This window comes from Dasypus novemcinctus, chromosome 7 (assembly GCF_030445035.2).
Source record: "Dasypus novemcinctus isolate mDasNov1 chromosome 7, mDasNov1.1.hap2, whole genome shotgun sequence".
In the NCBI taxonomy this organism is placed as follows: Eukaryota; Metazoa; Chordata; class Mammalia; order Cingulata; family Dasypodidae; genus Dasypus; species Dasypus novemcinctus.
The window spans coordinates 59,932,063-59,949,235 of record NC_080679.1 but is presented as its reverse complement, the minus strand read 5'-3'; the positions used below and the strand labels follow the sequence as shown (position 1 = coordinate 59,949,235).

At 35.5% G+C, this 17,173-nt stretch overlaps 1 long non-coding RNA gene and 2 pseudogenes across 1 annotated transcript in view; 1 reads left to right on the top strand and 2 right to left on the bottom strand.

Annotated features, from left to right (window-relative positions):
- The window catches only part of LOC139439307 (uncharacterized), a 117,034-nt gene that overhangs the window by 81,469 nt on the left and 18,392 nt on the right, over positions 1-17,173 (top strand). The gene's annotated exons all lie outside the window — the stretch shown is intronic.
- LOC111758643 (max-interacting protein 1 pseudogene) lies at positions 808-7,997 on the bottom strand (annotated as a pseudogene).
- LOC139436132 (Y-box-binding protein 1 pseudogene) lies at positions 8,358-9,123 on the bottom strand (annotated as a pseudogene).

Sequence of the window (17,173 nt, the reverse complement as noted above, 5' to 3'; positions counted from 1 at the left end):
GTTTGCTCACTGTTTGCTCACCTTCTCCAGGAGGCACCAGGACCCAAACCCAGGACCTCCCATGTGGTATGTGAGCACCCAACTGGTTGAGCCACATCTGCTTCCCCATCTATGTTTTTTAATGGGCAAGCTTTAAAAAGATGTCAGTTTGGTTTTCAACACATATAAACAGTTATCAAAATCTGAAATAAAAATGCAGCCATGGCTCTTACCAAAGAAAGTTGAGCTGCATGATGATCTCTTTCAAGTGGCTTCCTGCAGAGTCTCTCTTGCAGAACATGAAATGAGCTTTTTTTTTTTCTTTTAAGAATCGATCATCCACAGGCTTCATGATAAGCTGTCCCAGGCTGAGTTGTAATAGTCCAGGCTATCCAAGATTAATGCCTGATTATCTTGTCTTGTTACTATATGTTTGACCTTGTTTCTTTTAAGGAGCATAAAGCTGAGAAAGGGTTCATAATCCTATCCTATTCGTGTCTATTCAATGCACTATCAGCAAGCCAGAAAAGAAAAAGAGGATGGAATTTCCAATGTCTTCTTTTCAATCAACTAAATATAATCAAGGAAATTTCACAAAAGTTTTCTGCTGCCATTAGAAATTGTGATTGTTCAAATACAAATATTATGAGTATTTGCTCTGCTGGGGAGGTTCTGCCCCACTTTTGCTAAGTATTTGCTTAAATACAGGTCTTTTGACTCTTTTGTTCAAGAACAGTTTTGTTTAGTTTTAAAGAGGAGACTGCATCATGAACCCAATTTAAGAAATTGGATTGAATTGGCCCAGTGACTGTTTTGCCCTGCACTGAGTTAGGAAGGGAAGGAAAGTGCGACACTGGCCCTGGAATAATCATCACTTTCAATGCTCCAGAGGCTGCTGTGGTTATGAACAACACTGATGCTGCTGGAACTGGTATTGTCTACTTCTCCACGGGAGAATTCTGTGCTTTCAACATCAGCTTCAATTTCCTCTTGCTCTGAATCAGATCGATCTGACAAAATAGTTGATAAGTGCTGTCCATTTGTATTCGTTCCATTTTCGGAGGAACCTGCTGCTGTTCCAATCGCCGCTTTAAAAATCTTTGTTCTCCTTCCAAGTTCTTAAGCTAGTGCTGGCTCTTCCTTTTAGCTTCTTTAAAGTTTCTTCATGTATGCTTTGGCTTTGTTGCACAATCCGAGTGTTCTATGTCTGATGCAGTCTGGTCCTAGTGGAATCAGTACCTTTAAGCGTTTTTAAACACCGGCGCAGGTGAGCACGTCAATTCTTTTCCAGCTCATCATGTGTAGCCTGTGGGCAATGCTGGTGTTGCTGCTCCCACTGTTGTGTTTCTGCGCCTAGCTCAACCTCCGTGGGGGCTTTGAATGCTGCAGCCCTGGGCTTGGTATAGAACGGAGTGACGTTGCGGCAGAACCATATTCACACTCTTGCTATTGCTGCTGCAAAACTCGTCTGTCCCCAGCAGGAGCAGCACATTGATCACCCGCACCTTCTGCGTGGGCACCGCGGGTGGCGACTGGGGCCTGTCCACACCCCCTTCCTCCACTACAGCAAGCGCCGCAGGCGACTCCAGTCCAGCGCCTGGGACAAGTGCAGAGGGCAGGCGGGCCAGCCAGAAATATCTTCCTTTGGAAGATATTTGATGCCTGAATCAATCTCTTGTGATTGATTTTTGAGGTCTTCTATTTCTTCTAGAGTCAGTTAGGTTGTTCTTGCTTTTCTAGAAATTTGTCCATTTCCTCTAGGTTGTCTAATTTGATGGTGTACAGTTGTACATAGAGTCCTCTTATGATCCTTTTTATTTCTGTTGGATCAGTAGTAATGTCCACACTCTTATTTCTGATTTTATTTATTTGTGTCTTCTCTCTCTTTTTCTTGTTTTTCCTTTTAATTGTGAGTCTAGTTAGGATTTTGTCAATTTTATTGATCTTTTTCAAAGAACCAACTTTTCAGTTTTGTCAATTCTCTCTCATTTTTTTCCCCCTCAGTTTCATTTATTTCTGCTCTAATATTATTTCTTTCCTTCTGCTTGCTTTGGGATTATTTTTCTTTTTCTAGTTCCTCTAGAAATGTAGTTAGGTTTTTTATTTTAGCTCTTTCTTTTTTAAAAATATTTGTTTAGGGCTATAAATTTCTTTCTCAGCATTGCCTATGCTGCATCCCTTAAATTTTCATATGTTGTATCCTTGTTTTCATTAATCTCACAATATCTACTGAGTTCCCTTGCAATTTCATTTTTAACCCATTGATTAAGAATGTATTTAACTTTCATATATTTGCAGATTTTCTAATTCTCTACTTGTTATTGATTTCCAGCTTCATGACATTATGGTCGGAGAAGATGCTTTGCATAATTTCAGTAATGTATTGAGACTTGTTTTGTGATCTAACATATGGTATATTCTGGAGAATGATCCATGTGCACTATGAGAAGAATGTTCTTTCCATTTTGGGATGCAATAGTCTATATGTCTGTGAGGTCTAGCATATTATTATAAGTTTTCTGTTTCCTTATTGATCTTCAGGCAAGATGTTGTATCTCTTGATGAGAGTGTGGTATTGAAGTCTCTAACAATTTTTGTAGAGGTGGCTATTTATGCCTTCAGTTTTGCCAGTGTTTACCTCATATATTTTGGAGTCCAGTGATTAGGTGCATTAATTTTTATGATTGTTATTTCTTCTTAGTGGATTGCCCCTTTTATTAATATATAGTGTCTTTTTTGACTTTTATAACAGTCTTTGACTTAATGTTTATTTTGTCTGATATTAAAATAACTACTGCAGCTCTTTTTGGTTACTATTTGAATGGAATTTTTTCCCCCAGCCTTTCACTTTCAACTTATTTGTATCTTTGGGTCTAAGGTGAATTTCTTGTAAACAACATATATTTGCACCATGCTTTTTTATCCATTCTGTCACTCTGTGTCTTTCGATTGGGGAGTTTAATCCATTAACATTCGATTTTATTACTGTAAAGGCAGTACCTACTTTAGCTATTTGTCCTTTAGTTTTTATATGTCATATCTTTTTTCATCTCCCTTTTTCTTTATTGCAACCTCCTTTTTTGATAGTTGATCTTTTGTGATGTATCTGACTATCCTTTTCTCATTTCTGTTTCTGTATATTAAATATATTTTGTTTTAGGTTACCCTGGGGTTTATGATACACAATGTACATTTATAGCTTAGTAATTTGAAAAGATACCAATTTAGCTTCAATAGTATACACATTCTCTGTTCCTATATCTCTCTTAAAGAAGGAAGTGATTTCAGGACACAGAGAGAATTTCCCAACTTGTCTTTGGACAGCCAACATCCCCTGGAAACTCATCTACGACCTTTGTTAGATTTTCATTAGCGCCCCTGCCTGCAGAATCTGGACTTGTGCATCCCCATGGTCACGTGAGAGAATGTAATAAAATCTCGTACTATTTACAGATATCTCCTGTTTTATTCTGTTTCCCTAGATAACCTTATTATACTAGGTCAATATTTTAAAAGCTTTAATTGGAGTGTGATTTTATGTCATTTTTACTGGAGAAAATGATTTAATATCTAAGTTAAATGAAAAATTATTTCAAATTCTGGAAAAGGGAATAGTTTCCACCATGAAGATAATTTGCTCTTAGAATTATATGTTAAAATTATATTTTAAAAATTATAATTTAAAAAATTTTAAATTGAAATTATTTATCTGTATTGATCTATATTTACTTTCATTTTAGCATTTGTTTTGTCTGTATTTAATTATAAAGAAAGTAATCCAACCAACTAAACTACTCTACATTAAAAAAAATCATGTACAATTCTAATATGATCAAATAAGTAGAAAATTCTCAATGTTATAATTTAATTCATTTTAGTACTGTGAATTATTCACTGTCTATGAAATCAAACACACAGGGAACAGCAAAACCATTTATTTTAGACTGTGAAAATTGCCGTTAGTTATAAATGTATTTGAGAGACAAATACTTATAGCTTTAAATATTTTACACACATTCTCTGGAAAAATATATCTTGCTATTTTCTTCCCTCCTTACATATCAATAAAAAGTGAAGTGTGGAAGAATTTGGTGTTACAGCAAACATTGAAAGCTTTTGATATTGAGAATATGAGACAGAGAGATTTTTCCATCTTTATAGTGCAATCTCTGTGCCTGACCTATAGTAGTTGTTCAATAAATATTTTTAGTAGATTAATGAATGTGTTGTGAATGAATTCCAAGAACCCTTGACAATAGATTGACTTGTATCTAGCTCTCATCAAAGAGAAACAGGTTTTGAAGTTCATACTTGGCATAATCCTTGGAGAGAAGTATATTTGAAAAAAAAAAGTTTTAAAAAAATGTTTCTTTTTAATAAAAGCAAGCCTTGAATAAAATGTATTACAACTTTCTCCATATAAGACTTTCATTTCAGTTATTTTTAAGTAATAAAATCAATGGAAATAAGGTTTATAATTTTGCATATTTGATAAAAAGTTTTAAAAAGAGGGATATTTACTTGTCCTCCTATTAAAATTCAGTTTGCTGCTGGGACAAAGGCATGCTCTGGATTTAAGAATTTTAGCTAACTTTCTCCTAGCAAACAGTGCAACAGTTCTTTATCATAATTTTACTAAGTTGGGTATGAATACACGTTTGTGTTTCTTTCCACTTCCCAAGGCTCTGTCTTTTCTTTTACAGTTTCTTATCAAAGCCAGCAGACATCCTACATCTGTCCTCAAACCCTTAGCAGAGTTTTGAAGTTTAAGGGGAGCTTCATATGGGGTTATCTCTCCTTGTGTCTTGCAGCTTGAAGTCAATTTGAGTGTAAGAAACACTAAAAACAAATAATATATTGTCTCATGTCTTCAGTTTCTCTTCCTTTTCTAAATAAGAGTCATATTGTATGGTGTGTCTTTGGAATTTTACAGTTTCCTAAAATGAAAGAAATGCTGACCAGGCCTTTACTTTTCTTCAGATATCCTGGACCCTTAAGATAAAAGTAGCATTTGTATTTGGAGGCAGCTGTAGGTTAGAGGGAGTGAGGTGATTTGTTGGAATACATTGTAAAATTTCAAAAGTATTTTGACATATTTTGGTATGTTATACTAACACTGAATTAAGGGGGAAAAAACTGAAACCAAAAACCAAAAACCAATATGAGCTAAAGCACTTCATGGGTCCCCATTTTGTATAGGATTAGTCAGTGTTAGTTACTATCCTACAAATATTTTAAGAGTCCTGGATAATTTCATTCCAGAAATCACTGAGAAAAATGATCAAAGAAAAATATTTCATTTTCCTAACAAATGATTTCCTGTTCCCTTTTATTTTCCTTTAGTTACTAATTGTATTAGTACGAGCAATATCCATTTTTCTGTATTAGTGTAATTATCTATGCCTGGCCTCAAGAGAGGTAAAAGCACTGAATCGGGATGGGGACACCTAGTTCTAGTCCCATTCCTCAGTCAGGTTGGGCTAAAATATCTCCACTGCTTTCATGATAGGGTTGTTATAATTTATGTGCACATATTTTGAGATGCAGACAGTAGTATTGAACAAGGTAGACATTGTCCGTCCTCAAGGATCTGCTAATCTGATGGTAAAATGCAAACTCTTGACAGGGCCTTTGTGTGATAAATTCAAAACTTAAGAGTGAATACATATATCATTCTGCAAGAATGATGTTCAGGTCCAAAATCCTGGTTCTGTGGGTGTGAACCCACAGGTAAATAGGACCTGTGAAGATGTTGTTAGTTATGGTGGGCTCAAACTGGATGAGGATAGGCCTTAATACAATATGGCTGATAAGAAGTAAGAAAAGGGAATTGGATGCAGAAGGAGCCATGGGGAGCAGTTAAAACCTGGAAGACAGTGGAACCTGGGAAGAGAGGAGAAGAGAACACCAAATGCATTTCCATGTGATAGAAGAACAAAATAACACCAAATATCCCTGGCAGCCAGCACCTGAATACCACGGTCTTTGTGAAGAAAGCATCACCTTGTTTAAACTTCTATTTTGGAATTCTAGGCTCAAGACTGATACCAATCCATTGTTTTGTATTTGTTTTAGCTGCCAGGAAACTAAAACATATGTTGAACTCATTTTCATGTGCTTTTTGACCATTTGTGTATCTTTTTTTTTATCCCCACCCCCCCTTGGGCTTGCTTGTTGTCTGCTCTCTGTGTCCATTTGCTGCATGCTCTTCTGTGTTTTTTTTATTTGTCCCCCTTTTTGTTGGGTCACCTTGCTGAGTTGGCTCTCCACGGCACTTGTGGGCTGGGTGGCACTCAGCGGCATGCGGGCGAGCCTGCCTTCACAGGGAGGCCCCGGACCACAAACCCAGGGCCTCCCATATGGTAGATGGGAGACCAACTGATTGAACCACAGCTGCTTCCCCATTTGTATATCTTTTTAAGAGACATATATATTCAAGTCTTTTGCCCATTTTAAAAATTGGGTTGTCTTTTTGTTGGTGAGTTGTAAGATTTCTTTATATTCTGGATTTTAAACCCTTATGACTTATGTGACTTCCAAATATTTTCTCCATTTCTGTAGGTTGTCTTTTTACTTTTGTTAAAATAAAACCTTGAGCAAATTTGCCTAGATCTCAATGTTTTATTGAATCACTTTATGAATTGGGGAGATTCCAATCACCATAAAGTAAAGAGGAATTCCACTGAACAAAAAAAGCCACAGGCTTTTATAGACAGAAAAAGGGAGTACATTGGGAGGAAATCTTCGTTGGTTAATGATGACTACATTTCCAAATATAGTTAGTGCAGGCAGTTGCTTAGGAATGAGGACATTAGCTGGTATGAGAATAGGGAGTTGGTGATAGCTGACTGGCTGATTTAAATTCTGTTTCCTGGTTAAGCTGGGCATTTATAGGAAATAGAAACAAATTTGGCTGACATGGGGCCTAGGATGACTGCCTTCATGTTGGCCTTACTAAATTTTATTTATTATTTTCATGATCAAGTCTTTTAATGCATGAAAATTTTTAATTTTGTTGAAGTCCCATTTATCTATTTTTCCTTGTGTTTATCATACTTTTGGTGTAAAAGTCTAAGAAACCATTACCTAGCACAAGGTCTTGAAGATGCTTCCCCATGTTTTCTTTTAGGAGTTTTACAGTTTTGGTTCTTATATTTAGGACTTTGATCCACTTTGAATTAATTTTTTTATAAGATATGAGGCAGGGTTTGTTTTTGTTTTGTTTTGTTTGCATATGGATGCTCAGTTTTCTCAGCACCATTTGTTGAAGAACTTATTCTTTTCTGATTGAGTGGACTTTGCACCCTCATCAAAAATCAGGTGGCTATAAATGTGATTTCATTGGTGTATATATCTGTCTGTCTTTTTTGCTTACTGTAGATGTGCAATAAGTTTTAAAATCAGGAAGCATGAGTCCTCCAACTTTTTCAAGATGTTTTTGGCTATTCAGGGCTCCTTGCCATTCCATATAAATTTATTATTATTATTAATTTATACTTCTATTAACAGGTGCTTGCAGTTTATTTTCATTTGAAAAAAGTCAAGTAGTAAGCCTTTACTAAAAATTAAAAATGATGTCCTTAAAAATCTCAACTTGACCAGATATGAAACAATTTAAAAACTCTTTAAAGTGTATTGAAAAAATTATAAAAACCTCATGCTGAAAGAACAATGCAGATAGTTCTAGTCATCTGGTCAGTCAGCAAAAAGCAAGCAACTTAAGGTGTTTAGCTCCAATATTTTGTTCATTTCTTATTGTTGGAATTCTATTCATATCTACTTGACGATTAAACCATATAATAGTAAAGATAGTAAGCCGGCATTTTCTTAGCCCCATCCTGCTCTGCCTTGGGAACTATTGAATTCTCAACTGGTGGATTAGTTGCTTTTGTCTCTTTGCCACCATGTGGTTTAGGGTTTTATATGCATTTGCATTGGTAATTGGAGTTATGGCAGTACCAACTTTGAGGTGGCTGTTGACTGTTTCTCATCATCTTGATTTTCCTTATCCTCTTCATTGCTGTTTTAGTTTCCTATCAGCTAAGACAAATACCATAAAACGAGCTGGCTTAACAACAGGCATTTATTGGCCCATACTTTCAGATGCTAGAAGGCTTGCTTCCTCCATGGGTTGGTATCTTCTGGCTGACCGGCAGTCTTTGGGATTCCTTGGCTCTACTGTCACATGGCAATGTACACAGTGGTGTCTTATTTCTGTTCTGGGTTCCATTGACTTCTAGCTTCTAGATGTTCCCTGTGGCTTCTCTCTCTGTGGTCTTCTATAAGGCCTTCAGTAATAGGATCAAGACCCACCCTGATTTCATTGGATCACTCCTTAATAGAAGTAACCTCATAAAAAGGTCCTATTTACAATAGTTTCATATCCACAGGAATGGATTAAGATTAAGAACATGTATTTCTTGGGCACGTAACTGTAAGCCACCATAATTATCATCCTCTCTAGGCTATCTTTAGAGAGGAGGGCTTCTGCAGAATTATGGTCTATAATCCCAATAATACATGTTCTATCTCACTGGTCTACCTTGTTCTTGTTCTCCTGTACCCTCGTTGTCAGCACCCACCATCCCTTCTCCCTGTACAAGAGGGTTCGAGTACTGTGGTTGATGTTCATAGGGTCTTCATATGTGGTAAGATAGGACCTGTTGCCTACAATAGAGTTGATGCTGTAGGGCCTGGCCTTCAGAACATTCTCTGATCCCTCCTTTTCCCAACTTTCACTATTCTTTTTATTCTGTGGAGGACCCCTAGGATGTGGATAACATCTATAATGGTTATGGTCTACTGTATATTTACTGCCTTACACTGGAATTTCACCAGGACCTATAACATTTACTGCTTCCACACCCTTTTCAGGTTTAACAACATCAAACTCCGTAGTTTTTCCAACTCAAGCACTGTGAAGGTACTTCCGATGGTTGTTCTTTTTTATGGAAGTCTGGTGTACAAATACATCTCTTTGTGTCATTCCTGTTGATGAAACCATATACATTTCTTACATTAAACTGTTTTACTCTTCCCCAAACCTTTGTTGTGATGACTGCCTTGTCCCCTCTGGCAGGTGCTGTTGAAATGAGGACATCCTGGACCTCTGCTCTGTGAGATATTGTCCATTATGAAGGACATGGTGTTGGCAGTGGTGAGGATGGGGGTGGTGGTAGTTAGGGGTGGCTGCTGTGAGTAGGCGTTGGCCTCTCAGTTCGTGGTTGTAGTGATGGTGAATGGGGCTAGCTGTGGCAGCTGCAGATCTTCCTGGGGGTGTGCTGGTAACTAGGCCAGTGGTGGAGGTGGGTCTGCTCAGAGCTCTCTGGGGTCGGCTCTCCATTCTCATATTAATTTGATGATTGACTTTTCCATCCCTGTAAAGAAGATTCTTGGAATTTTGATTGGGAGTACATTGGATCTGTAACTTGCTTTGGGTAGAATTGACATATTAACAATACTTAGTCTTCCAGTCCTTGAACACAGAATATTCTTCCATTTATTTAAGTGTTTTTTTATTTCTTTTAGCAATGTTTTGTTGTTTCCACGTACATGTCCTTTATATTCACGGTTAAATTTTTTCCAGATATTGGATTCTTTTAGTTGCTATTGTAAAGAGATTTTTTTCCCCCATGATACCCTCTTTAGATTGTTCATTGCTAGTGTATAGAAATACTTTTGATTTTTGTGTGTTGATCTTATATCCTGCCACTTCATCGAATTAGTTTATTAGCTCTAGTAACTTGGTTGTTGATTTTTCAGGATTTTCTATTTATAGGACCATGTCATTTGCAAAAGCATCCAATTTGATGCGTTTTCTTTTTCTTGCTTAATTGCTCTGGCTAGAATTCACAGTGCAATGTTGAATAACCCTGGTGACAGTGGGCATCCCTGTCTTGTTCCTGATATTAGAGACTAAGGTTTCATTCTTTCACCATTGAGTATGACGTTAGCTGTGGGATATATATGGTGCGTGTGTGCCCCTTTATATGTGGAGGATGTTTCCTTCTATTTCTAGTTTTCCAAGTGTTTTTATAAAGAAGGGATGTTGGTTATTGGTGGGAATGTAGAATAGTATAGCCACTGTGGAGGATTGTTTGGCAGTTCCTAAGGAAGTTGAATATATAGTTGCCATGTGACCTGGCAATATCCAGAAGAACTGAGAGCAGTGACACAAACAGACATCTGCACATTGATGTTCATAGTGGCATTGTCCACAATTGCCAAAAGATGGAAACAACCCAGGTGTCCATCAACTGATGAATGGATAACAAATTGTAGTGTATACACATGATGAAATATTATGCAACCATAAGAAGAAATGAAGTTGTGAAGCATATGACAACATGGTTTAACCTGGAGGACATTAGGTTGAGTGAAGCAAGCCAGACACAAAAGGACAGATACTGTAAGGGATTGTGGCAATTGTAGCACATTGGAAACGATTGTGCTTTTATGAACTAAACATATTGTATAAACTCATGGAATTAATAGTTATAATATAGATTTATGTGGGCTATGGGGTGGGAGGCTATTTGTCTCTTTGGAAATAACCTAAGCTGTCTGTCCTGACTTGTGGGTGTGGGAAGATAAGAGGCTGCAGTCCTGCCCTTGGTGACCATGGCAACAACTCCAGTCCTGGGAGGCCATTTAGCAATGCAAACTCTATATACATACCAGTCAGTCCAGGGAAACTGATGTTGGTGATGCCAAAACTTAAGGGAACTTGGACTTGGCCTCAAATGGGAAATATAATATAGACTGTGCATAAATTCAAAATTATCTAATTCTGTATGCAAGTGTGCCTATTCTCTAGAAATCCAGTTAAGTGATATGGGCTTTGAATGTTCAGAAAGGATGTAAGACTAAATGGGTATTCAAGGTTGCAAGGTTGCATCCAGACAGAACGTGGGCAAGATGCTAATTCAAGCTCACCTGAGATGTGGGCGATATGTTAATTCAAAATCTATCTGGTACTCAGGCAAAGACTTAACTAACAAAGAAAGTAGTTTACTTTGATAAAAGCACCATTTGACTCCCCACCCTGTATAAAGGGAACTTGAAAATATTATTTGAGGCAGCGGTCAATAAACATTTTTCCTTCTCAAAATCATTCCAGAGTCCTGGGCTTTCTATACGCAAATAATTGAACCTCTCTCAAATTCTACAACAAGATCACCAGAAAATAGAAGAAGGGGAGAGAATGGAAAGCTGAGTGTTAATCTATGTGGAATTGGTAAAAAGGTTGTTGTAAACCTTTCGAAATGAATAGAAATGATGAAAGTATATCATAGTGTTTGTAACCAACAGAGCTAGTATATGATATGATGGTGGTTGAAAGTGAAAGTCTAAGGATATATATATTATTAGAAGGAAAGCTAAAAAATGTACCATGGAACTACATAACTGTGAAATTTCATGCGAAATATGAATATGGGTAATGCTTCATACATGACTTTTTTACAAAATATAAATACAAATAAACTAGAGAGATTGAAACAGAATATCAGCTATGTTTGGCAGGGGAAGCAAAGAGAAACTGAGAAAGTGATGAGTTCTTTTTGTTTGTCTGTTTTTTTGTTCTATTATTATTATTGGAATAATAAATGCCCTAATAATTGAAGAGCTAAATGAACAACTATGTGATTATACGAAATACCATTGATTGTACACTTTGTGTGGATATATGCTTCATTAATATTTATCAATAAAATGGATATGTTAAAAAAAAAGATAGTTTTCACAGTGACTTAGACAGATGCCTGTATGCCAATGCTCCTAGAAGCATTGCTCACAATAGCAAAAAGGTGAAAGCAACTCAAGTGTCCACAACAGAAGAATGGATGAATAAATTGTGGCATATACATCCAATGGAACATTATTTAGTCAAGAAGGAATGGAGTTCTGGTATAGGCAACAATATGGATGAACAGTGAAGGCATCATGTTGAGGGGAAAGGCCTGAAATGAAAGGAAAAATATTGTATGAACTCAGTGATATGAAATAACTAGAATGGGCAGGTTCATAGAAACACAAAGTAGATCAAAGGTTACCAGGAAGGCGGGTAAGGGAAGAATGAGAAGTTACTCTTTATTTGGTACAGAGTTTCTGTATGGGGTAATAAGAAAGACTGGGTAATGGATTGTGGCAATTGTAGCACATTGTAAATGTAATTAATTTTTGCCACTGAACAGTACACTTAAAATGGTTAAAATGACAAATTCTATAATATACATATCCATAATAACCTTTTTTTAGTAATTGTTAAAAAGCAAAGGAAAGGAATTTAATTGAGGCCACAGTACCTTCCAAAATATCCCTAGTGATGTAAAGTATGTGGTGAAAGTTTGTTTGATAAGCTATCCATTTTCTTTAATTTAGACCATCTTTTTTTATTATAAAAATATTGAAAATGCACAAAAGTTTAAAAAAGGTGATAATTACTCAAAATCCCAAGATTAAGATATAATAGTTAAATAACTATTACCATTTTGGTATTTTCTAGTACTTTTAAAAAATATGCCTTCATATTCTAACATATTTGAGATCACACTGCTTATATACTTAATATCTTCTTTTTCATTTGTTTTCATATGATCCACATTTTTCATTGCTTTTTAGACTCTTCATAAAAATCATTGTGAATATATGAATATCCACAATCTATTTGATACATGTTGGTACCAGGTTTTAACAATTATATTTTTAATTCCCCTTCTCTTCCACCAAAATACTTAGGCCAAATTCTATATGTTTACTGTAGTAAAATATCAGAATGCATATTTATTAAAGAATGTGTATATTGTTTCTTAGTATGAGAGGCAGCACAGTTGCTGTATTGTTTAGATGCCAAAATATTGGAAGTTATGGATGCTTTCAGTAGCTTTTGAGGAAGGCAGGGCCAGATCCCTGAAATTAAGTCTTTACTATATATTTTGGAATATTTGATCATTTTACCATAGAATATTTGCAGGATTTTTGTCACTTATGGTGTTGATTACTTGATTAAATTTAGATTAGGGCTTTAATTTGACTAGTCATTAGAGTGACTTAGTTTGAGTCCCTGACCCCTTTGTCGTCTATGTAAATGAATACTCAGTCAAAGAGATACAGAAGAAACACAATGGATGAAGAGAGCTCTATAGACCCGCTGAGGAGCGAGCTTTGATCCTCTGGCTCCAGGGGAGCATGATGAGCCATTTGCCTAATAGTTTGCAGCTGAAGAGTTTAGAGCCCTGAGCAAATAAGCAGGTCGGGAAAGAAATGAGCTCTCCATCCTACAGCTGAAATAGGAAGAAGGGGGGGGGGGGGCCCACAGAGCCTTAAGAGGAAAGAGGAAGGCTGAACCCTCACAGATGTTGCCTGCCATCTTGCTTCGGCAACATACTTTGGTGATGAAGTAACTTTAAGTTGTACTCTTTAGGGCCTTGCAACTGTAAGCTTCTACCCCAAATAAGTCCCCTTTATAAAAGCCAACATTTTTCTGGTACTTTGCATCAGCACCCCTTCGGCTGACTATTAACAATATAGGCCCTCTGTGAAAAGGATAGCAAAATCAAAATGTATATTATGATCATTAAAGTAGCTTTGGAGTAAGATTCAATAAGCTATTCCCAGCATTATGCAGAGTGAGGTGGCTTGTTGGTGTGGAGAGGTGCAAGTTACAGTGACCTAGGAGCAGGAAGATTCTTTCTATAAAAGAGCACTCTTGTAATTCACATTCATCATCTGGAAAATTGTGGATTTTTCCTGCATACCTCAATGAGTTTCTGTGAGATTCAAAACATAGTGCATGCAATGGTTCAGTAAGGTTTTTGGCATGCAATAATCTTAGTAAATTATAGCTTTTATTATTATTATTAAAAATATATTCTATAGTGTACATTAATATACTAAAGTTATTATAATGATAGCTATTAATATGCTATACTATATAGCATACTTTATTATTAGCAATACTAATACTTTTTTGTTAATGGTGCACTTAGAATAAAATGGGAAAATCTTTATTCTTGAAGAATTTACATTCTATAAGACTTGATTAGACATTTTTATTTTCATTAAAAATTTTCATATATATAAGATAAGAAGGGGTGTTGGGTTTTGTCAAATGCCTTTTCTGTTTCAACTTAGATAACCATGTGCTATTTTTCTTTGTTCTTTTAATGTGCTGTGTTACATTAATTGGTTTTCTCATGTTGAACCACCCTTCCCTACCTGAGATAAATCCTACTTGATCACTGTGTATAATTCCTTTAACACGTTGTTGGATTCAGTTTTGCTGTAATAGTATTTTTTAAAAATTTATTGAAATATATCACTCATACATAAACAATGAGTGTATAATAGTTGTCAACTTACAAAAGAAACATATATCATCAAGCACACTTATATAACATCTCACCCTACCACCAATAACTTGCATTGCTTTTAAACTTTTTAAATTAATAATGAAAGAGAATTGTAAAAATATTACTACTAAACAAAGTATTTTTCCCCAACCAATCTCATTATTATTTTTATATCATTTATATATGAACATACATAAACAATTAAGTGTATAGTAAAAGTTGTGAACTTACAAAGCAAACATGCATCACGTCATACAGGAGTCCCATACATCAATCCTCCACCAACACCTTGCATTATCATGAGACATTCGTTACAAATTATGAAAAAATATTGTCAAAATGTTACTGCTAATCATAGTCCCTATCTTACATTTGGTGTGTTTTTCCCCAACTTACCGTATTATTATTTCTTAAATATATTTTTTTATGATAGAAATTGTAAACTTATAAAACAGTCATGCACATGTGCAGAATTCCCAAACAACACCCCCAGAATGTGGTGTGCCATTTGCTGCAGATAAAATAGTATCATCTGATTGTTACCATGCCCATAGTGTACATTTGGCTCACATTTTCCATACTGCCTCAGTATCAACACAGTACATCTTTCCCATAGATGCAAGAATACTATATTATTACTACTAACCACAGTCCATAGGTCACTCCAGCTGTATTTTTCCCATGCTTCTCCACATTCCCAACACCTTGCAGTAGTGATATACATTTGCTGTAGCTAACAAAGGACACTCTTGCATGTGTACCATCAACCACAATTCTCATCCAACTCTTGGTTTACTGTGCCATCCACTTCCTAGATTATTCTCCAGCATTCTGTCAACTTGCATTTACATAACCAGACTACCATTTTCAGTCACATCCCCATTTATAAACTAGCTGTTACTCACTGTGTGTTACCATTCACTTTATACATTCCATACCTTTACAGTAAAGCAAATTAAAGCCTAGGTCATCTCTCTTCTTGGGGCCTCTGCCATGTCAAATGAGCTGTCTTTCTTCCTCTGTGTTGTTCTTCTCCGTGTATGTATTTCCATGTGAGTTTATTTTATCAGCCCACCAAGGGGGATGGGACTCAATGCTAAGTCACACTTGAATGAAGTGGTTGAACCAAAGCCCTAATCTTAACATAATTTAACCAGATATCTCAGCTGAATCTATTAATAATATAATCAAAGGGTTATCATGCCCAGAGGAACAGACCAGTTTACAAACATAATCTGTCTTTTTGGAATTCATAAATAATCTCAAACTACCAGTAGGAAGTTTGAAGTTTTCCTTCCTCTTCAATTTTTGTAAGTGTTTGAGCAGGATTTGTGTCCATTCTTCTTGAATTATTTGTTATCTAGGTTATCTAATTTGTTGGCATATGGTTGTTCAGAGTATACTCTTATAATTCTTTTTATTTCTGTGGAGTCAGGAGTAGTGTCCCCCCTTTCATTTCTGATTGCCATGGTGTATGTTGATTTTTATTATCTTTTCGAAGGCCAAATTTTGGTGTCAATGATTTTCTATGTTGCTTTTTAATTATCTATTTTATTCATATCTGCTCTAATCTTTGTATTTCCTTCCTAATGCATGCTTTCAGTTTAATTTCTCTTCTTTTTCTAGATCGTCTGCATTTAGAGCTATGAATTTCCCTTTCAGCACTACCTTTGCTGTATCCCATAAGTTTTAATATGTTGTATTTTCATTTTCATTCTCCTCAAGATATTTCCTAATTTCTCTGGATTTCTTCTTTGATTCATTGATTTTTTTGAGTGCATTGTTTAATTTCTAAGTATTTGTGATTTTTCCAGTACTCTCTCTGGTATTTAATTTTAGCTTCATTCCAATTCTATGTGGTCATAGAAGATATATTGTATGCTTTCAATATTTGAAAATTTATTGAGTTTTTTTATGACCTTACATATGGTCTATCTTGGAGAATGACCCATGCACATTAGATAAGAATGTGCATTCTGCTGCTATTGGGCAAAGTGTTCTATATATGTCTTTTAGGTCTATTTGGTTTAAGTATCATTCAAGTCTTCTATTTCTTTACTGATATTCTGTCTGGAGGGTTTATCCATTATTGGAAGTGGTTTATTGAAGTCTCCAACCATTAATGTAGAACCATCTATAACTCATTCAAATATATACTTCATATATTTTTGGGCTCTGATGTTAGGTGTATATATATTTGTAATTTTTATGCTTTATTGTTGAATTGACCCCATACCAGTATATATTGACCTTTTTTGACCTTCATAGGAGTTTTTGGCTTAAAGTCTATTTTATTTGCTATTAGTACAGCTACCTCAGTTCTCCTTTGGTTGATAGTTGCTTGGTATACTTTTTTCCATCATTTTAGGTTCAATATACTTATGTGTTTGAATATAAGGTAATTCTCTTTCTTCCCTGCCTCTCTCTCTTTCTTCCCCTCCCTGTCTTCTGCTCTTTTTTTTCATCTTTTCCCTTATTACCTCTTACGGTATGATTACAATTTCTCACCGTTCCATTTCCCCCTTAATTTGTTTTGAAATTATATAATCTCTTTTTGTTCTCCTAGAGATTATTCTGGAGATTTAAAAATGCATATTTTACTTTATTGTTATAAATTTAATATTTTTATACTCCCCCAAACTGTTTAAGGATTTTAATATGCTTTAGTTAAATCTTTCTTATCTCAAATGATATGCTATTGTTGCCCAATATTTTATTTCTATGCTGCTTTTCATAATCCCACAAATTGGACACTATTATTGTTTTATACAATCAATGTGTATTTAGATTTGCTCAACTCTTTTCTCTTTTTTTAACTCCTTATTCCTATTGCATTGTACTTT